Raw genomic sequence first — 24,434 nt, forward strand, 5'->3', positions numbered from 1 at the left:
CCTGAGTCTAAGTGGTAGAGCTGTCTGGTGCATTTAAGCCCCTGTTCCTGCCATCTCTTCAAATGAGGAGCTTGGGAGCCCTCTTGAAATTCTGGGTTCCCTAGGAAGGTTTGGTATCTGGGGATATTCGTGTTTATACCCAATAGAGCTCCAATCTTTTTCCATGCCTGTGTTATTGTGTAAATGGTTTTATGAGTCTTCACCTGTTTGGGGAAAAGATGAGCTGGAGTATGAAGTAATGATATTGGTTTCAGAGGGTAGATTATACTGTTCTCTAATCTATTGTCCGTAAAATAGTCGGCTTCTGCTATCCAGTCTGCCGCAATTCGGCCTAGAAAGACTAGATTGTAAAGATATAAGTTAGGAAGGGCTAGTCCCGCGAATTGTTTTGCTAGATATAATCTCTGCAGCGAGATTCTAGGTTTCCTTGTCTGCCATATGAATTTGCGGAGCGCCTGATTAAACTTCTTGATATCTTGTGCTTTTATGAACAATGGGAGATTCTGCAAAATGTATGTTATCTTTGGTAGGATTACCATTTTATAAAGAGCGGTACGCCCGGCAAGGGATAGAGGCAATTTCTGCCAGTCTCTCATTAGTGAGATTGCATTTGTGATCGTTGGGGTTATATTTAAAGCGTACCACTCTCAGGGATTGGATGAGACTATAATCCCTAGGTATCTGAATGAGTCCGCGACAGTTTTAAATGGATTGTTTATTTGAGAGGTGTCGGTCTTTCTTAGCCAGAGCAGTTCTGTTTTTTGTTTATTCATTCTATACCCTGCAAAATATCCGAAGTGTTCAATTATGTTAAGTACTATAGGAATATTCTTAGCGGTGTTAGAAACATATACTAACAGATCGTCCGCATATAAAGCCACTTTCAGTTCTTTATTGTGAATTTTGATTCCTTCAACATGTTTTCTGATTTTTATGGCTAAAGGTTCAATCGCCAAATCAAACAGAAGTGGTGAAAGCGGGCATCCCTGTCTCGTGCCTTGCCCTAGTCGAATGCTCTTAGATTCCTGTCCGTGAATTGCTAGTATAGAAGATGCTTGGGAGCAAAGATTATTTACTAAATTTAAGAATTTCTCTTGAAATCCATATTGTTTCAGAGTGTTTAAAATATGGTCATGGCTAACTCGGTCAAATGCTTTTTCAGCATCGATTGCTATTACCGCTGCGTCCTGGTTCTGATCAGGCTTGCCTTCACTATTTTTAAAATAATCAATGGATAGGAGCAGTTGTCTAATTTTAGATGAAGAGCTTCTTTTAAGGAGAAAACCTACTTGATCACTATGGATCACCTCAGGTAAACCTTTTTGCATTCTTTTGGCCAGGATTGAAGCAAAGATCTTATAGTCCGTGTTCAACAGTGCGATGGGTCTATAAGATTCTCTGCGTTGTGGATCCTTCCCTGCTTTGGGTATGAGGATCGTATGTGATGCTAGGAAACTGGGAGGTATTTGATTATTCTGTTGAAAGAGGTAGTTGTAAAGAATAGTTAAATGAGGAGCGATTACTTTGTCCAGGCTTTTATAGAACTCGTTAGGCAACGCGTCAGGACCTGGTGCTTTTTCGCCTTTCAGAGCTTGAATTGCCTGCATTACCTCTAATTCTGATATTGGGGCGTTTAGTGTCAAATTAAAGTCAGGTGAGATTTTTGTAATATTAATGTCTTCCCAAAAACTGTCCCTTTTATTTATATTGACTGAGTCAGCCGTATATATTGAATTGTAGTATTGAAAAAATGATTCAGTTATTTCCTCTGGTGAGGTAAGTAGTTTGCCGTTAATTTGTATTGCTTCAATTGTTTTCGAAGATTTCGAATTTTTTACTAATTTCGCCAACATTTTACCTGATTTATTACCGAATTTGTAAAGATTTGATTGGTATCTTAAGTTTGCTTGTGTAGCGTTCAGGATTAAAAAAGTATCTCTCTCCTCTTTGGCCTTAATGTACCTCTTCCAGTTGTCATCTGAAGGGGAGTTCAAATATCTATTGTAGGCGTTAGTTACCGTAGCAATTATTTGTGTCTCTCTCAGGCGGGTTTCCCTTCTAATATTCGCTGTGTATGCAATTATGTCCCCCCTTAGTACCGCTTTTGCTGCTTCCCACAGAGTTACTGGGCTGGAGACTGAATTTTTGTTATTTTGAAAATAGTCTTCCCATTTTCTTTTAAGCCAATCTCTAAACTTTGCATTTTTAATCAAGTGCTTGGGAAAAAAGAAGCTATGTTTTTTAGCAGAAATATTTTTATCTGGAATATTTAATGTAATTGGTGCGTGATCGGAGATCAGAATGTCTGCGATTTGTGATTTAACCCCTCTTTGATATAAACTATCATTGATTAACATAAGGTCAATTCTAGATAGCGATTTCGTTGTTTTAGAGTAACATGTATACTTTTTGCTGTCAGGGTTTTGTGCCCTCCAGACGTCTCTGACTGCTAGGTTCCGCATAAATGATTTAAGTATTTTACTTTCCAATTTGTCTTTCTTATTTATTCTCTGTGCTACTCCAAATCTTAATCTGTCTAGGGGGGCTCGCGGGGACATATTAAAGTCCCCTGCGATGACTATATGCCCTTCCGCCATTTCCAAGATTTTTGATTGGAGAGAGTCCCAAAACCCATATTCAATTATGTTGGGTGCATACAGATTGCAAAAAGTGTATATTAAGTTTGATATCTTTAGTTTTAATATTATAAATCTACTGAGCGGATCGATCCATGTGTCTAGTTTTTCATAATTTAGTTTCTTCCCTAAGAGAATAGCCACTCCTTTTTTCCTTTTGATTGAGGGAGCAAAGATACATTCAGCCACCCAGGAAGATTTTAGCTTTGACGATTCTTCGGTGTTGAGGTGTGTTTCCTGAATTAGAGCTATACGGGTATTTATTTTCTGTAAATGTGCCAATATTGTTTTTCGCTTAATTGGTGAGACAATCCCACCTATGTTCCACGAGGTAATTTTAATGTCCTTATTCATAGCTTGAATTTTATTCTCTTTGTGGGAGAGTTAGTTTTATGTGGTGGAAAGCGGACGCCGGAGGGGGGGGAGGGGAAAGAGAGAGAGAAAAGAGAGAGAGAGAAGGGAAAAAAAAAAAAAAAAAAAAGGGGAAAAAACGGAAAAAACAAAAATATCCCTAACGACAACATAATAACATAGAATCATTGATTCCTACTAGTTATCTATCTTATATGAGTTTATCCATTGGCCCCATGTTCATTTATCTTTTTCTCAGCTTCCTCTGCTGAGTCAAAAAAAAGTGTTTGATCTTCTAATGTGAGTTTAAGTCTGGCTGGGAATATGACAGTCGCTTGCCATCCCAATTTCAGCATTTTGCCACAGACCGAGGAGAGCTCCCTCCTCTTTAGGGAAGTTTCTATGGAGAAATCCTGAAAAAGCAAAATTTTATTTTCATTATAAAAAATAGGTTGATTTTTGCGATAGAATTGCAGAAACGTCACTTTGTCTTGAAAATTCAGGAACTTTGCGATAATTGGTCTCGGTCTGATTAAATTGGTTGAGGTATCAGGAGCTCTCCCCAGTCTGTGAACCCTTTCAATCAAAATGGGTGTTTGTGTTGGGGGCATTTTTAACAATTGGGGAAGAACTTGTGTCATCACCTGCATGAGCTCATCCTGTTTAAATGACTCTGGGAGGCCTATTATCCTTAGGTTATTCCTCCTTGATCTATTTTCTAAGTCTTCAATTTTGGCCTGAAGTTTCAAGATCTTAAGTTGATTGACTTCAGTTTTTGCAAAATATGTATTTGTTGTGTCTTCTATATCTGAAATTCTCTGCTCTGCCTCTTGGATTCTTTTTGAGAATTGTCTAACCTCTAGAGTCAGAAGCGAGATGTCCTGTCTGATTTCATTTTTTAATGAGTCAAATTTTGGGGCAATGGCTTCTAATATATTGGCTACAAGGTTTTGTGTTTCATGTGAGGTCAAAGTGTTTTGCAATTTTGTGGGAGTTATTTCTACAAGAGGCTCTGCCTGTGTTCCTGTAGGGTTTTTATTTCTGCGGTCCTTGTTTTTGGCAGTCATGCCTAGATTGGATTTGCCCGTGAGTGATGGTGAGGTAATAAATTTATCCATAAACAAGGGAGCACACCCCAATATGGATTAGATGTGAACGTGCTTTGTGACACTCGAAAGTGCTGAAGAATTGAGTGAATTTATTTTGGTGCCAAGAAAAAAAAAAAAAAAAAAAAAAGTGGAGTGAAGGAGGGGGGGGGGAGTGAAGGTGCGGGGGGGAGTGACGTGGGAAAAATGGGAAACAGTGACAAGAAAAAATTAGTCACGTGCTTTTCGTTAGTGTTGCCTGATCTGTGACGGCTGTGAGATACAATATAGTGGGTTACAGCTATAAGCTGATTAAGGTGAGGACCCTCAGTATTTTAGCCCCAATCTAGACACGTGCTTATTGTGCCCGATTTCTGAACGTCAAGGACACAGGTGTTTACAAGCACTATAGCCTTAGAGCTATTTTTAATCTTGAATTCCCTTTGTGTTAACTTTTCAGTTAGAGGATGTGCACTACCTCTATGCTCAGTGGTTTAATCTGTCTGTTCCTCTCTTGATGTGTTCCCTAGCCTACCTCCTGTCCCAACCGGGGTGAGAGAAATCAATTACACCCTTATCTAAATGATAACTGAGTAGATGTTTACACAACAATTTCTATAATCGTCTAGACATAGGCATTATTTGGTGTGTCATAAGAAAACCAATGTTAAGTCTTGATCTGTAAGACTTATTTTATTGCTCAAGTTTTTAGAGGTACGTGGGGAATATGTTAATTAAGTTTTATCTTCCTGGAGATTACTCCATCTGATTCTTCCCCTGCTTAGCCATAAAAAACCAATAAATCTGTTGCGTACCTTTACCTCTACCCAAAGTTTTTTTTTTTGGGTTTGTACACAATAATCAGGGTAGTATATATATCAAGTTACTATGGTGACAACTTTCCCTCTTGCAGCTACTACTACATGTAAAAAGTTATTGGCAGACCAATTTCTTGGTAGCTTAAGTTTAGAACAACAAGATATTTTTCATAGGAGTAACAATAAGTAATGGTTATGAGTTGTACATAGCCTATTCCAGTGCCCTGTGCTCTAGACCCAGACAGGATAGAATATTTCGTTTGATTAAGAGTGCTGTGTGGATACCAAGCACTAAGCTTAACTAGTTTCCTAGAACCAGCAATTTTTCTACTTTCAGTGCATTTTATGACATTGTGCATAGATGTAAATACAAGTAAAAACAATCAGATAGGCTTATCGCATCTAGTCAACTTAGAATAACATTCAGGAGTCTGTGTTTTAGGGTTTCAATCCTTAACACCAATGAATAAACTTTGTGGTGTTTGCAATAAAGCCAGTCAGAGTTTGAGTCGTGCATCCGTTTTCAGGCAGCCAAAAGGGGTTTGAAACAGTTTGCCATACAACTATAGATGCCTTACAACACCACGGGGGGAAAAAAGAAAACAGACGTCTCTGAGGATGATAATCAGCATATAATAATGCTCCAAAGCCTGTGATTTTATTTTATTTTCTTTCTGCACCTCCTTTCTTTCCTTATCCTCTCCCCCTCACCTCCTCCTCTGCTGTTGGGGGGCGCAGCTAAGCCTACCGTACACTTCTTTTTGGGGAGTGAATTATGTGCCCTTTTGTGAGGGTGGCCGGTTTATACACCCATACATTTAGTTCCTTTAAGCCACGTTTTTCATACTCCACCTTTTATGTGTCAGCACCCTCTCGCTTATACTCCACCATAAACACTTTCTATAATGGCAGTCTAGCCAAGAGTTTCAGTGCAAGGAAAAGTTTGTTAACTTACCCCCTCTCTCACGCCGCCCGCTTGAAGCATGTGTGATGGTTCTTTTTTCAAGTATGCCTTGGCCCACAGTGCAGCAGCACGGAATCTTTGTCTTTGTCTAGGAGTCACACTCCTCCAATAGCCTCACCTCCTCTCGCACCGCAACAGTGGGAGAGGAGGGATAGAAATCCGGAGGGGTCTCTCAAGGTGGCGAGATCAGCTCTGGGTATTGCCCCTCCAAACCCTGCGAAGCCCGGCTCGCTCTCACCACCTCCCTCGCAGCACCGGTGGGGGAGGGGGAAGCGACCGCCGCGGGCCGATGACGTTCCTGATGCTGCGATGTGCACTGCTGGGATCCTTTGCCGGAGCGTTGCTTTGTCCTCAGCGGGGTGAAGTCAGTTGGTGCGGCGGCAATGAGGAGAGGGAAGGGTAAGTCCCGAGTCTTAGGATACTTGCAGCCCCGAACCAGTGCTGGCCGGGGGAACAATTACTCTTGGTGTTATGAGGGTAAGTCCCAGTGCCTCTTAGCCTCGATTATCCACTCTGTTCCGGTCGGGGATATCTTTACTTGGGTGTCTAATTGCTCAGACAATGGGATGGAGTTCCACTGTCCTTGGGTCCGGTGATGGTGACTTTTTCTATCCGTTGCACAGCCTCCTTTGTGGGTTAAGGCGCGGGATTCTCCCCGCCACGAGCTGAAGGGCTGGAGAGCAGAGCTCAGGTGCTTGCACTTAGCTCCTCCTCCACCGGATCCACAGAGCATCCAGAACATGCAATTTTAAACAACTTTGTAATTTATTTCTATAAAAAAAAATATTTTTTTTCTCTTGGATTCTATTGTTGAACATCAGGGACAAGGTCAGGAGGATGCAACTGTCTGGAGCACAATATGGCAGCAGTTTTTCAAGAATGTTATACATTTGCAAAAGCACTAGATGGCAGCACTATTTCCTGCAATGTAGTTCTCCAGTCACTTACCTAGGTATCTCTTGAACTAAGAATACCATGGGAAAAAAACTAATTTGACGATAGAAGTAAATTGGAAAGTTTTTTTAAACTGTATTATCTGTCTAAATCACAAAAATAAATTTATTGGGTTTTATATCCCTTTAATGTCCCCAAACCATAAGTTCTCATTCTCACATAACAGAATGGCTTTACTTGACACAGTGGCCACTCATCAGCTACAATAATTAAAAATAAAATGGCTAACCCATAGTTAGCAACTCAGCAACACCTAGGGTTGCCAGGTGTCCGGTATTAGACCAGACTCTTTAGTATTTCAGGTTACTGCCCGGTAATTTTATTTAAAAAATAAATGGGCATAGCCTTAGGTGGTTAAGATGTGTTTTGCTTTTGACATTTTTAACATGTTTTTACTATTTACTTGCTTCCATGGCCGGTGTCTAATCCGCATCCAGGCCAACCTACCTTCCCAGCAGTAACTTACAGTAAGTTAGTAAGTAACCCAAGCCCAGCCCTGGCAGCCCATGTTCACCGGCACCCCTTTTAGCTCTGCTAGTTGTTTCTCAGCTGTAGCAACTCCTGATGTGCTCCTCTGCCTCAGCCTGCACCTTACATGCTGCCTGTGTGTGTGGGACTGTCGGACGTCACGTGATCATGCGCGTGACGTAATGACAGCAAGAAGACCCGCGGGCTGCACTGTCTACAGTCTATGCTGCTGAGCCTGTGTGACTTTGAGTGTGAATTCACTCAGTCAGAGCTAGCAAGATAGGACCTACTGGGATCTTTAAATAATGCCAGCCAATAAGCCATTGAATTAGTGTCACTTCAAGTGAGATCATAGATCAAACTCACTCTCTACAATTAAATACAATCAAACAATGAGGTATGTCTCAGTTATAATATATATATATATATATATATATGTATATATATATATATATATATATATATATATATATATATTTGAAAAACAAGAGGTAATGACCTAAGCGCACAAGACTCAGTTATGATACAATTAGGTACAATATATACCAAAAAAGAATATAGTTGTTAACATATATACCGCAGTCAGAGATGGCTATGATTTAAATTTCTTAATAATAAATTAGAAATGATAATTCCTATAGGTGGCACTGGATCTAAAAAGACAAAATGACAAAGTCAAATAAATAAGGGTTGCAATGCTCTATAGGAACACAGAGTGAAAGCACAAAGATCAAGTAGTTAATTTAAGGGTAATGCTGTGTTCCACAAGATACAAGTACAGTGTGTATATCACTCGTAGGTGTGGGAACAAATCCAGCTTTGGCTGTCAAATGGGTACTCACCAACCGTTACCTCAATCCTTTGAGGTAATGTATGTGTTCAAATAAAGGTGGATGTGATCTGTTTATCCAGAACCAAAGGGACAGCCTGCGTCCCGGTTGTTCACATAAAGCCACTCCTTTTTCAAGTCTCCATATTATCCCTGCAATGGAATTAATTCTGCTGGTGGGTGCTCGCAACTAGGATATTCTCACAGAAGCGATATATAGGAGAAACGGAGGAAACAAGGAGAAAACTCCAATAGTGTAATAATGTTTTATTCTCCACACAGAAAAACACACACAGATCTCGTAGTGATTATGCTTCAAGAACTAACCTCAAAACATGAGGTATGTGACGGCTTCAAAAATGCTGTACTTTCATACAGATAAAAACATGAGGCTTCAAAAATGGCATCTACCAGGACCGGGTAGCTCACTGCAAACTGCCATACACGTTTCGAAGTCTGTTTGTATATTAATACTTCTTCATCAGAGGCTACTGGTCTTAGGGAAAAAATTTAAAATATTGTATTGAGTGGGTGTTTGGTCCTGGTAGAAGCCAATTAGAAGTGACCGGTCTTTCAATTTGGTCCTGGTAGAAGCCAATTAGAAGTGACCGGTCTTTCAATGTTAAGCCAATCAAATTATTGAAGCGGCACTAGTTGTGAAATTACATGGTTACTTCTACTAAAACATTATCGCTTTTTATGTATAGTAAAATAAATATCTTAGACAAAAGGACACAGAAGACAGGACAAAAGTAATTTCGGGAATGCAAAATCAAGTCAAAGAAAAACTAAAAGCCAGAAGCCTATTTTTCATTTGTGTAATGAATGTTGAATGTTAGTAACGGCTTCAAGAATAATAACTATACCATTTGTAATGGGCATAATGCCTTTCACTAATCACATTCGGCTAGATTACGAGTTGTGCGTTAGGGTAAAAAAGCAGCGTTAACAGGTCCTATCGCTGCTTTTTTACGCCCGCTGGTATTCCGAGTTTTGCAGGTATAGGTGTCTCTCACACTTGTTTGGCCTTACCGCAAACTGTCTTACGTAAAGTTCGTAAACCCTTTTTTCTATGGGACTTCCATAGTGCTGGTATTACGAGTTTGTCCTGGAAGGCCAAAAAGTGAGCGGTACTCCCTCTACCTCCAAGATTCCTAATGCATTTTAAAGTCAGTAGTTAAGAGTTTTATGGTACAATGCTGTAGCATAAAACTCATAACTAAAGTGCTAAAAAGTACACTAGCAACCATAAACTACCTATTAACCCCTAAACCTAGGCCCTCCTGCATTGTAAACACTATAAAAAAATGTTTAACCCCTAATCTGCCACTCCGGACATCGCCGCCACTAGAATAAACATATTAACCCCTAAACCGCCGCACTCCCGCCTCGCAAACACTAGTTAAATATTATTAACCCCTAATCTGCCGCCCCTAACATTGCCGCCACCTACATTATACTTATTAACCCCTAATCTTCGAATCCGGCATCGCCACAACCTACATTATATTAATTAATCCCTAATCTGCTGCCCCATCGCCGACACCTACCTACATTTATTTACCCCTAATCTGCTGTCACCAACGTCGCTGCCACTATTCTAAATTTATTAACCCTTTAAACTTAATTATAACCCTAACACCCCCTAACTTAATTATAATTTAAATAAATCTAAATAAAATTCCTATCATTAACTAAATTATTCCTATTTAAAACTAAATACTTACCTATAAAATAAACCCTAAGCTAGCTACAATATAACTAATAGTTACATTGTAGCTAGCTTAGGGTTTATTTTTATTTTACAGGCAAGTTTGTATTTATTTTAACTAGGTAGAATAGTTACTAAATAGTTATTATCTATTTAATAACTACCTAGCTAAAATAAATACAAATTTACCTGTAAAATAAAACTTAACCTATGTTACACTAACACCTAACACTACACTACAATTAAATAAATTACATAACTGAAATACAAATAAATAAATTAAATTAAATTAGCTAAATCACAAAAAAAAATACAGAAAATAAAAAACAAATGATCAGATCTTTAAACTAATTACACCTAATCTAAGAGCCCTATCAAAATAAAAAAGCCCCCCCAAAATAACCCCCCCTAGCCTAAACTAAACTAATAATAGCCCTTAAAAGGGCCTTTTGTGGGGCATTGCCCCAAAGAAATCAGCTCTTTTACCTGTAAAAAAAATACAAACAACCCCCCCAACAGTAAAACCCACCACCCACACAACCAACCCCCCAAATAAAAGCCTAACTAAAAAAACTAAACTCCCCATTGCGCTGAAAAGGGCCTTTGGATGGGCATTGCCCTTAAAAGGGCATTTAGCTCTATTGCTGCCCAAAGCCCTAACCTAAAAAATAAACCCACCCAATACACCCTTAAAAAATCCTAACATTAACCCCCGAAGATTCACTTACCGGGAGAAGTCTTCATCCAAGTGGCAAGATGTCCTCAATGAAGCCGGCAGATGTGGTCCTCCAGATGGGCAGAAGTGGTCCTCAAGGCGGGCAGAAGTCTTCATCCAGACGGCATCTTTTATCTTCATCTTTCCTACGCGGAGCAGCTCCATCTTCAAGACATCCGGCGTGGAGCATCTTCTTCAAACGACATCTTCTTCGGAATGAATATCACTTTAAATGATGTCATCCAAGATGGCGTCCCTTAGATTCCGATTGGCTGATAGAATTCTATCAGACAATCAGAATTAAGGTAGAAAAAATCCTATTGGCTGATGCAACCTTTCATTTGATAGCCATAGCCATGGATTTGTTCCCACACCTACGAGTGATATACACACTGTACTTTTATCTTGTGGAACACAGCATTACCCTTGAATTAACTACTTGATCTTTGTGCTTTCCCTCTGTGTTCCTATAGAGCATTGCAACCCTTATTTATTTGACTTTGTAATTTTGTCTTTTTAGATCCAGTGCCACCTATAGGAATTGTCATTTCTAATTTATTTTTTAGAAATTGAAATCATAGCCATCTCTGACTGCAGTATATATGTTAACAACTATATTCTTTTTCTGTATATATTGTACCTAATTTTATCGTAACTGAGTCTTGTGCGCTTAGGTCATTACCTCTTGTTTTTAAAATTTCTAATCTTGGAAGTTTATGAGGGATATTTCTTCCACCCTATAACCCAGCTGCAGAGACTAGTTTGGGCTGAGTTTGGCTACAAGATATAGCTAATCTCCAATATTCCATCATACTGTGGCAAAAAACTATATCCACAATATTGTTTGGGTGAACCTATTTCTCTTGCTTTTATTTATATATATATATATATATATATATATATATATATATATATATATATACATAAATAATTGTTATATTTTAATATCACTCTTCTTTCACCCACAATTTTTTTTTAATTTATATATATATATATATATATATATATTCTATTAATATATATATATAATATATATATATATATATATACTGTATATATATATAATCCACTGAAATAAGTGCACTCCCACGAACAGTAAATTTCAATTCTGCCAGGGTGCTATAAAAAGTTCTTGGACTAGAAAAAGTTCAGCAACTTGTTAAGGAGGAATCAAATAGTGTAAAAACTTTCGAGGAATTGAAAAATTAATTTAATTGATCAAACAAGGAGTTCTTCGCATACTTACAAGTTAGACATTATGGTTCAGAACTGGTTAGGAACGTAGGCTTGCCCTGGACCCTGGGAAAACTGGAAAACTGGCTGACATTGATCAAAGCTGGCTGTATGTCAATTTCCCCCTGCTATACACTTCTTAATACCAACAAAGGAATCCCCTTATTAGAACAATTGGCGGTGGACTGGACCAGGTTAATTTCCTCTGATCTTATAGACTCAAAATTCATACAAAAGTCAATTAGTAGGGTAACCCGGGCTACTCTCTCCGCTACTTGGAGAGAAGCGCACGTTAAGATGCTACATAGAGCATACTTTACCCCAGACTTGGGGTATAAAATACATAATTTGGATTTTAGTAAGTGCCCAAAATGCTCCCTTGTAGCAGCAGACTTGGTGCATATGATCTGGAATTGCCCAAAAATACGTCAATTTTGGTACAAAGTAGAATTCTGGCTCAATAACAGTCTGGTGGCTACCCCTCTGGCTCTCACATTGACACAGATTATATTTCGCATACAACAAAGCGAAGGGCAACAACCTCAGGAAAAATGAATTACTCTCACAACTCTAGCAGCTAGATACTTGATATTCAAGTACTGGAAGAAACGCAGGACCCCCTCAATTTTGGAAGTTAGAAACTGCTTCAAGAAACAATGCATGATTGAGCAGAGAGACACTAACATTGACAATGAAGGAGACATTAAAAAATTATTTTTGAAATGGTCAGCTTTTATTAAGGGATATTCGATAACTGAAATAGAACTGATGATCTTCCCATTTAGGAATTCAGAGCTGGTATTGCTTGATGCTTGGTAGGGGGGTGGGGAGGGTGGGGGGAATTTTCTTTCTTTCTTTTTTTTTTTCTTTCCCTCTCCCCCCTCTGTTTTTTTTTTGTTTTGTTTTTTGTGTTGTTGTTGGTTTTAGAGTTGTTAGTGTGTTTTATCTTCCTTCATTTCTTGATTAATTACTGTTAAAGATGGATTATGTATATATAAAATTGAAAACCCAGTAATCAGATGTAAAAAAAGAACAAGGTTTTGATGTTTAGCCTAAGAGTAATACTGAACATAAGTGTTCTTAACTTTTGTGATTTCTTTTTTGTGATTTATTGCTGTTAATAAAAATAATTAAAAAAAAAAAAAAAAGTTCAAATATCCAAGTTATAACACAAGCACTCACTGGACTTGATACAGATGAAATAAAAAGTGTTGTTTTGGGGTGTTCACTTGTTTATCTTGTTTATATGGAATAAAACACTTTTTATTTCACCTGTATCAAGTCCAGTGAGTGCTTTTGTTATAACTTGGATATAAATACAAATATTTGCATAGGAAATTAGCACATCTTGGCAAGATTCCCCACTTACTTTTCCCCATAAATACTCAATATACAATGTTACCAATGCACAAGAGAATTCTGGGTAACATATGCAAATTCCATATGCAAATTCTCAGTTTTTTTGCTTCAAATACTGTTTTAACACAGTGATCCTTTTAACAGGATTATTGCAGCAGTACAGAAATCACTCACTAGACAGCCTGTTTCATTCTTTTTAGAACTTGTCAGTAGGAGATAGATTTCTGGTTTCTGCATTGGTAAAGCTATTTTCAAGGTTAAATCAAATTTCATTAAAATTATGGTGGAGATGAAAAATTGAGATTAAAATCCTCCATGCCTCAAAATTAAATCAATACAAATATTTGCATAGGAAATTAGCACATCTAGGCAAGATTCCCTGCTTACTTTCCCCCATAAATACTCAATATACAATGTTACCAATGCACAAGAGAAATCTGGGTAAGATATGCAAATTATATATGCAAATTCTCAGTTTTTTTGCTTCAAATACTGTTTTAACACAGCGATCCTTTTAACAGGATTATTGCAGCAGTACAGTACCTAGGTATGCTCAAGAACAGAAATACACAACTGGGAACTTGCTGCAGATTGGTAGCAGAATATATATGCCTCTTGTCATTGTCTCACCTGTTCAGCTAGCTTCCAATAGTGTTTTCCTGTTTCTTCAACAAAGGATTGTTGTATATTAGAATGTCATATATTAGAAAGAACATATTATTTAATGATTATTATATAGTTAAAAGGGTTAATCATATACATAAACCATTCTCTATATAAGTTGTTGTGTTGAGTAAAATGTAGAGGTAAAAATCCTTTTGCTTAAGTATATTTTCCTAAATATTTTCTGCGTACAGGTAATATAGTATTACAGAAAAAATGCTGTGCAAAATAATGTATTAGGATGAGCTAAATTCTTAATACATCTACACTTGTAATAAAAATAAGATTATAACCAATATTTATTAAAATAGATTTTAATGATGGACATTTATATACTATATGTAATATTTCACTTATATATATATATATGGAATTCTATCATTTTCAATTGTTCTACTAAAAAAGTGTAAAACACTTTCATCTAAACAAGCTCATCATGAACTTTGGCTGTGATAATGCAGTTCAGCTGACAATGCAACATTCTCTAAACCAATGAACTTTAGAAAACACAGCAAACAATTTAAACAAATTCTGATTCTGAATAACTTTTTTTTTTTTTAAATAAATACTGACAAAACATTCCTTGCCCTGAAGTATAATTCTACGTCATCCAAATAAAACTAATCCAAACTACAAAAAAATATAATTTTTCTAAATATTTACTTTTGACTCATCTACAACTTACATATATGTAACAAATACATATGCATATACTGTACATGCACTTTGTAAATCTAACACATTCTAAAATGTTCAGAAAGCTCACTGTAGCTCATTTAGCTAAAACTTTTGAAATGCATTCACCCAACAAATACACACCCTATACTTTGCATGGAGCAATTTGACATCAATATTCCGATCCATTATTCCAGAAGCTTTTCAAAGTATTTTTGGAATGATCAAATTTAGTATTTTTTTTTTTTATTTCCTGGTCCATTAAGCCTGAGCGGCAGCTCTGAAGCGGCACCAGAGTTCCCTGTGAGGAGTGACATACAACAGTATCGTCCATGTAACCTGGACAATACCCTATTTGAGCTTTGGAACACTTGCAGCAGAGAGATCCTATGCCTGACCGCATACTTTGATTTTACGGCAGTTACTCTATGGATAGTAAGACCAGCCTGTTAAAACCTGGGACTAGCTCATTTAATTTGTAGAGGACTTGGAAAAATATCGACATCGCCACACAAACCGCAATGGTATAGACTGATTAACAGAGTGCTGTCTTTAGTTGTTCAGAGATCTGGAGTGGGTTAAAATTCACACCTAGTTAAACTTGTCCCATTGAACAGGGCAGGGGACTATACTAATTTGGTATGGGATGAAGTTTATTTTCATGGGACTGACTTCCACCATGGGACTTTTATGATCAAAGGTTGATCTTTCTACTTATTGATAGTCTTATGGGGTCAGTTACTTAATTTACATGTTATTAGGCTAATCTTTATTACTATAGTTATAATACTTGTTTGTTTGTTTTTGTTTTCTGTTCACTATTAACTAGATTAGTATATAGAGTTGCATATAACATATTAGCCCATGCAACACGAGACAAATGCTTGTTGTGCTCTTACATGGGCTAGGTGAATCCCTGTTAATCGTGATCACTGCCCTAATATACCTACTCAAGTCAAAGTGTATGCAGTTTACAATCCTATATGTAACACCACTACATATAATACCTGCGTGACCACTGTGTCTATAGCCTACACACAATAGCCATAACTATATTGGTGCTAAGATATCCGTATAAGTCTGTAGACTGATTATATGGTACCTTTATTAAGATAAAGTTTTAAATAGTTGATCAGTGGTTTTAGGTTAGCAAACAAGTTTAACAAGGTGTTATACATAAGGTTATGTGGATGAGCTGTACCACTACTAGTCAAAACCTTATTTCCATGATCACTCTCTCTATTCAGTCCTTAGCTGATAATAGAATACCAGTAATGTTCCTATTTGGCTTGCTTAGTTACCTTCAAACATTGTTATGCAGGACCTTGAAATACTTTAGTGTTGAGCTTCGCTGCCTAATACCAGGTCATACCTACCGCCTGGGTATAGGGCCCATACCTAGGTCGGAAAGCCTATAGATAGATAATTTCTTTTTTTTTACTGTACTTTGGCTGCATCTCACCTCTATACCTATATAAACCTGCTGTACTATCTAGTATTGAATAGATATGGGAATTTCTGTTTTATGTTTAAGTACAGGATACTACATTGTTTTTGTTATTATAGTCTAGAGGCACTAGTTACCTATAGGTATACACAGTATTTTCATGCCAGTTATGCCAAGTGAGAGAATTATGGTTGGCTGTAACTGCATGTTCTAGCATTAAGTGTTTGACCTTTGGAGTAGTATTCATTTAGCTCCTAATTGGGGGGAACTTAAACATATGACTGATTTTTACTCTCTATTACCCATATAACGCCTGCAATTTGTTCCAGGCAATTAAATCTACAAACTCCATAGTTCATGGCTTGCAATACCCTATATTTAGTCAAACCTGACCCAAACATTTAGTTCATCCATTCTCCATAACTCAACAAGGTCCTCTTTTGATTTATGTTGTAACCCAATAATATGTGTCTTATTATTTCATATGCCACCTCTAAAGATATGATATGTTTAGTCATGTGAGTCTGATTATTCGCTGACTCCCCCCCCCCCCACACCCTACCTATTTGATAGGTGCAGGAAAATGCATCCTTGAAAAATCTTATTTTACTTGTTTTCCTATCACCTTTAAAATATCCCTTAGTCAAAACTAATCTCTCCATGAGAGATCCTAAATGACCACTTGGGGATAAAATTTTAAAAGTTGCCTAATTATAATAAAAGGGGATGTACGACCATATCTATAAGGCTCCAACCCCCACACCCCAACCCCTTACCCTCTCACTTCTTTTCTTGAACTGAGGGGTAATTTTTTCCCTCTGTGAACATTTAAATTGATCCATTTTACTAAACATTGTCCATAACTCCCTACCCCACTTATTTACACCTCTGAGCTTACTTCGTAAGCAGTGGAAAATAAATCCTATAGAAATTCATCCTGGTTTTTCATGTAAGTCAGTATGTTTCATTGTCCACCATTTTTACAATTTACTGATGCTTTATTTTGTGTACCTGAATGTACTATGGTGAATCCTTTGCAATACTACTAAGGTACATAGTGGACACGCTCCTATTGGACATCTAATTGAATCCTGTTGATAATGTTACTTACCATTATTTAATATTTAGATACTATGGTCAGTATCTCTATAAATATGTTACTATTTTGTATACCGCTGTAACTAGGGAACTATGTTTCCTGTTGATTGATTCTTTCTGTCTTTTGTTGTATACACTTGAGTTTGTTGACTATGTTTACCCATGCAAAATTTTCAATAAAACAGATTTGAAAAAAAAAAAAAAGGGAATAAAGCTTAATTATTTTGATATAGGGCCAGATTACGAGTGGTGCGTTAACAGTTAAACGTGAGTGAAATGCATTTATTGCAGCTGTTTGAGCGTTTCAGCTTTACCGCTCGTATTACAAGTTGAAAGTAAACGCGATCATGTCAGCAAAATCTAGGTTAACGCTCCTTGGGTTAGCGCGACCTCAGAGCTCTGGCTAACGGTTTCCTGAAATAAGTGTCTAAAGATGTATGTGGATATGGATGCATGAGCAAAAACAGTTTACTTTCAACTTGTAATACGAGTGTAAACCGACGTGCGTAAAAAGCTTAATTTTACTGCAGTTAACGCTCAAGCGGGAGCATTAAATAATGATCCACTTGTAATATGTCCCGCTTTGTTAGTAGATGGATGGAGCAGGTCACAGTATGAGAGAGGAAAAAAGAAAACAGAAAGTGCAGTATCGTTTAATTTAAAGCAAATTGCCCCTATTTACAATTCACAACACACATGTAATACCCTCAAAAAATGATGAGGTATGGGTAGCATGTGGTGAATAATAAGTCACCTTATAGTAGGTGAATTTCTATTTCCTCTATGTCTCTGTGGTAAATTTCCAACTTGGAAAGTGTTCAAATCAAAGAGTTTGAGTCGCTGTGTACTGAATGCTTTTTCACGCTAGTTGGATCTCTGAAACAGAAAAAAATATCAGCATTTGTATGATCTAATTTGTAGTAAGGCGATAAAGCTTTGGAAAAAAAAACGTTTTAGGGAATTTTCCTAATACATTAACCTTCTTACACTTATGGTTTATTTTCCTCCTTGTTTCTTCTAAATATCCCTCTATACCCTTTCCTTATGCTTCCGTTTCCCTTATATCTGTTGTATATTCAATGGAATTATGAGAATTAATAATTAATAACAATAATAAAATTATAGTCAGCAATACCTCCAATTAATATAGTAGAATATTAGCAGTGTACTCCAGTAAAATGTTATATAATCTCCGTAGTGCACTCCAGATTAATACTGTTGAGATATTTGGCAATTAATGACAATCAAATTATTATTAAATATTAATATTTAACCTCAAATTAAAATAATTCCTAAGTTCTTGATCAGGTACATTTTTATAAACATGGTTTATAAAATGTATGCAATAAACAGAATATCAAGTATGACCAGATATATATAATTTATAATTACAATATTAAAATATAAAGACAGCTATAGAGATATTTAGATTAATATTCCATTAAATTGTCTGTTATCCTGGATATGGACACAATACAACTTAAAAATTAACCTTCACTCGAAATTAATTAAATATGAAATATCACAACTTAATTTTAGTAGAACAATTTATAATTAGCCAGTAACATTAAACAATTGAACATGTGGCTTATTTAACAATGTTTGGTTAGCAAATATATCCCAATATTACAATAAAATCTTACCAAATCTCAATAAGTCTATAATAGAATCTCCAGGAAGTATCATTTAACTATCTAATTCAAAATAGTCTTATGTAACTTCAATTAATCAACCAGAGTGATTTATACATTATTAGCAATTCAATATATCAATCAGTACAGCATTAATAACCCTGATCTAGCCGCAATAATACACTTTCTAAAATATATCACAATAACTTAAAATGAATTTATGAGTATTAATACATAACCCCTTTTCTCAATAATAAATTTACTTAAAGTGTCAGTAAACCTAAAAAATAATGTTATATAATTCTGCACATAGTGCAGAATTATATAACATTATATTAGCGTTATCTTTATAAAACCTAATATTCCCTTTGAATTTTTTTTAAAAAATTACTGTTTTTCAGACCCGCTTTCTGTGCTCTTCTGAGCGGGTCTGTTTTTATCACACAGCGCATCTGGCCAGCTGTCTAGTCACAGCCCGGCCCGACCACGCCATTATACTCAGTGCAGCTCACTCCTGCTCTGTCTGACAGAGTGAAGGTTCCTTTAAGTTACGTCATCCAAGATGGTGTCCCTTAGATTCTGATAGGATTGAGCTTGCATTCTATTAGCTGATTGGAACAGCCAATAGAATGCGAGCTCAATCCTTTTTGATTTTTTCAACCTTAATTCCGATTGGCTGATAGAATTCTATCAGCCAATCGGAATCTAAGGGACGCCATCTTGGATGACGTCACTTAAAGGAATCTTCATTCTCTCGGCTTCGTTGAGGATGGATGTCGGCTCTTCAAAACTGTAAGTGGATCTTCAGGGGTTAGTGTCAGGTTTTTTTAAGGGTTTATTGGGTTGGTTTTAGTTTTAGGTTAGGGCTTTGGGCTGCAATAGAGCTAAATGCCCTTTTAAGGGCAATTTCCATCCAAATGCCCTTTTCAGGGCAATGGGGAGCTTAGTTTTTTTAGTTAGGGTTTTATTTGGGGGGTTGGTTGTGTGGGTGGTGGGTTTTACTTTTGGGGGGTTGTTTGTATTTTTTTTACAGGTAAAAGAGCTGATTTATTTGGGGCAATGCCCCGCAAAAGGCCCTTTTAAGGGCTATTGGTAGTTTACTTAAGGCTAGGGTTTTTTATTTTTAGGGGGGCTTTTTTTATTTTGATAGGGCTATTAGATTAGGTGTAATTAGTTTAAATATCTTGTAATTTGTTTTTTATTTTGTGTAATTTAGTGTTTGTTTGTTTTTGTAATTTAGGTATTTGTATTTAATTTAGTTAATTGTATTTAATTTAGGTAATTTAATTAATTGTACTGTAAGGTTAGGTGTTAGTGTAAGACAGGTTAGGTTTTATTTTACAGGTAAATTTGTATTTATTTTAGCTAGGTAGTTAGTAAATAGTTAATAACTATTTAGTAACTATTCTACCTAGTTAAAATAAATACAAACTTGCCTGTAAAATAAAAATAAACCCTAAGATAGATACAATGTAACTATTAGTCATATTGTAGCTAGCTTAGGGTTTATTTTATAGGTAAGTATTTAGTTTTAAATAGGAATTATTTAGGTAATAATAGTAGGTTTTCTTTAGATTTATTTTAATTATATTTAAGTTAGGGGGTGTTAGGGTTAGACTTAGGTTTAGAGGTTAATAAATTTAGAATTGTGGCGGCGACGGGGAAAGCAGATTAGGGGTTAATAAATGTAGGTAGGTGGCGGTGATGTTAGGGACAGCAGATTAGGGGTTAATAATATTTAAATAGTCAATAAATACAACAAGTGACAGCACTATCTTCCAGCTAATCCTACCTAATCTGCTCATGCACGGGATAGAGTAAGGTCCCTTACTCTAAAATAATATCACATAAATAAATCCCAGCAAACGAGTCTTAGTAATAAAGATTTAATTATAGTATATCCACCAAAGTAGAACAGATAACTCAAATATTTTTTTATGGAAGGTACAAATGTCTATCCATTCACATTCACACAATCCCCAACCACCATACAAATCCGCTAAATTGAGCAAGATAAATATTCACACGATAACATACACTCAAAAATTACTCATAATTCATGCTGAAAGAAAATATATTGCATCAAAAGAAAGAAAAAAAAAAGTTCAGAATATAACATCCCCCCCGGCGTCCCAAGGGGGTGAAAAAACAGCACCACCTGAAGAACAAAAAAGACAAAGAACAAAGAAAGTCACTGTAATAGGATTAGAGCTACTGAAATCCTATTGGCTGTTCAAATCAGCCAATACGATTTCAGTAGCTCTCATCCTATTGGCTGATTTCAAAATTTCAGCCAATAGGAATTCAAGGTACCCCAATAAATATTATTGGGTACCTTACATTCAATCTTCAGTGTGCGATGGACGATCGCATGAAGAGGAGCCTCCACGCCACCGAGGACTGTCGCCGTTGAGGATCCAGACATCAGGAACACAGCTCCGCACCTCTGCTCCGCGCCGCCTTCACTTGCTGGACTTTCGCCGGACTTCAGAAACAGTGAGTACGTATTTGAGGCTTAGGTTTAGGCTTTTTTTATTTTCATTTTTGTGGTGTATTTTTTGGACTTTTAAGGGCAATGCCCATACAAATGCCCCTTAGAGGCTATGGGTAGTTTAGTTTTTTTTTAGTGTTAGGTTTTTTTATTTTGGGGGGTTTGTTGGGTGGGGGGATTTTACTTTTAGTGGGGACTTTTTTAGAGGTAAAAGAGCTGTTTAAATTAGGGCAATGCCCTACAAAGGGCCCTTTTAAGGTCTATAGGTAGTTTAGATTAGGTGGTGTTTTATTCTGGGGGGGCTTTTTTATTTTCTTAGGGATTAGGAATAATATTTTTTATTTTTGCTAAAAAAATTTTTTGGCGGTTTAAGAGTTAATAGGTTAAATAGGTTTTTTGCAAAGTGGGGTTTTGCGGTTTAGGGGTTAATAGGTTAATTAGGTTTATTGCGATGTGGATGGTTGGCGGTTAAGGGGTTAATATTTTAATTATGTTATTTGCAGATTAGGGGTTAATTACTTTATTGTTTTGCGATGTGCGGGTAGACGGCTTAGGTGTTTGTTAATACTTTGTGCGGGAGGTTAGGTTTTTTGTTATATTTCGTGCGGGCAGTTACGTGTTTTTATTTTTATTTCTTGAGGGCGGTTACATGTTTTTTAGATATGCCTGAGGATAATGCAACGGAAACGTTTTTTCACTGTAAGAGCAATAAAATTGTGGAACTCATTACCAAAGGAGGTAGTGAATGCCAATACCATAGATACATTTAAAAATAGTCTGGATAAGTTTCTGTATACTAACAAAATTCATGGATATGATTGCTAGTATTAAATGGGTCACATTTTAACGGGGTTATTTAAGCTTAACTGGAGCTTTTTGTAAGTATTTTAGATTTGTATAGGTTGAACTCGATGGACTTCAGTCTTTTTTTTCAACCTTATCTACTATGTTACTATGTTACTATGTTACTATGTTATGTGGTCAGTTGCGTGATTTTTTTTCAAAGCTTCGGGTTTGCCTACGCTGCATCCAGGTGGTTTCTTTTGGCTGCACGCGCATCCAACTTTCTTTTGGCTGCTGTGCGCAGCCAACATTCTTTTGGCTGCCTCGCGCAGCCAACATTCCTTTGAGGATGCCTGCGCAATGGCAACGCCATTATAGTATAGATTAATAAATTGATTTTAATAGTATAATTTCATTTCATATTCTGGTAGTATATTTTGTTACACTTTTTATTTGTTTTTATATCATACACATACATATAAATAGAAGTCTGTTGTGATTAAATCATTAAAGATGTATATATATATATATATATATATATATAATTTTTATTCCATTTAATATAACTATATTCCATTATCTGTGGATGATTTTGGTTAATAATATTTGAGTGCTCTAAATCATTTCTATGATTTTAGTCTCTAGATATTAGAGTACAATTTATTATGTATTGGTCATTTCAGAACCACATTAGTACATCAGATGTCTGTAATAAAATGTAACTTTCTAAGCATAATTATTCAGCCATTATAAATATAGTCACTACATATCTAAGTCACTTCATATTTAGTATAATATGTGCTAGGCCTGATATATATAATCTAAAACATATATATATATTGAAATGCATTGAAAAACATTGCACTAATTAAAATAGCCAGTAGGTGGAGCTGTCCGCTTATGTTTCAGCAAAGTTAAGCAAGCTTTACAGCCTGAAATTGATCTGTGTACACAGATCAGACCAGAAATTGATCTGTGTACACAGATCAGACCAGACTTATCGAGCAACGAGTTCTAGCAGGCACTTCCCTATTATCTTCCTGTCCAGCAGCTTGAGGTGAGGGTGCCTAACTGCCTATTAATCACTGCAAATTGAAATGCATAGAATAGGTGCAGACCCAATATTATCTAACATGCTAACAATGCAGAGAACTGATTGCAGAAAAATGCAAGTAAAAAAAGTTTTTGTTCATTAAACTTAGGCCTAGATTTAGAGTTGGGCGGTAGCCGTGAAAACCAGCGTTAGAGGCTCCTAACGCTGGTTTTTAACGCCCTCCGGTATTTGGAGTCAGTCATTAAAGGGTCTAACGCTCACTTTCCAGCCGTGACTTTTCCATACCGCAGATCCCCTTACGTCAATTGCGTATCCTATCTTTTCAATGGGATCTTTCTAACGCCGGTATTTAGAGTCGTGGCTGGAGTGAGATTTAGAATTCTAACGACAAAACTCCAGCCGCAGAAAAAAGTCAGTAGTTAAGAGCTTTTTGGGCTAACGCCGGTTCATAAAGCTCTTAACTACTGTGCTCTACAGTATACACTAACACCCATAAACTACCTATGTACCCCTAAACCGAGGTCCCCCCACATCGCCACCACTCGATTACATTTTTTTAACCCCTAATCTGCCGACCGCCACCTACGTTATCCTTATGTACCCCTAATCTGCTGCCCCTAACACCGCCGACCCCTATATTATATTTATTAACCCCTAATCTGCCCCCCACAACATCGCCGCCAGCTACCTACAATAATTAACCCCTAATCTGCCGACCGCAAAGCGCCGCCACCTACGTTATCCTTATGTACCCCTAATCTGCTGCCCCTAAAACCGCCGACCCCTATATTATATTTATTAACCTCTAATCTGCCCCCCACAACGTCGCCGCCAGCTACCTACACTTATTAACCCCTAATCTGCCGACCGGACCGCACCGCTACTATAATAAAGTTATTAACCCCTAATCCGCCTCACTCCTGCCTCAATAACCCTATAAGAAATAGTATTAACCCCTAATCTGCCCTCCCTAACATCGCCGACACCTAACTTCAAACATTAACCCCTAATCTGCCGACCGGAGCTCACCGCTATTCTAATAAATTTTTTAACCCCTAAAGCTAAGTCTAACCCTAACACTAACACCCCCCTAAGTTAAATATAATTTAAATCTAACGAAATGAATTAACTCTTATTATATAAATTATTCCTATTTAAAGCTAAATACTTACCTGTAAAATAAACCCTAATATGGGGGGGCGGAGCCGGCTCTGGATAGAGATGGCCGCACACTAGGTGAGCTCCGGCGCTTCAGCCCAAAAAGTACACATAGAGCTACCTAAAACATATCAAAACCTCACTAATTAGTGACCCTCATGCTCCGGCTCTGAACCTGATAGAGCCACAACACCGGATTACTAAAAATGCACTAAACCGGGAATGATCCGACTACTCCAAACACCGGATCCTAACCGACAGAAGCTACCTTTACCGCAACCAGATTACCTCCTTTAAGAGCCTAGCAAGGG

This window comes from Bombina bombina, chromosome 5 (genome assembly GCF_027579735.1).
Source record: "Bombina bombina isolate aBomBom1 chromosome 5, aBomBom1.pri, whole genome shotgun sequence".
NCBI lineage: Eukaryota > Metazoa > Chordata > Amphibia > Anura > Bombinatoridae > Bombina > Bombina bombina.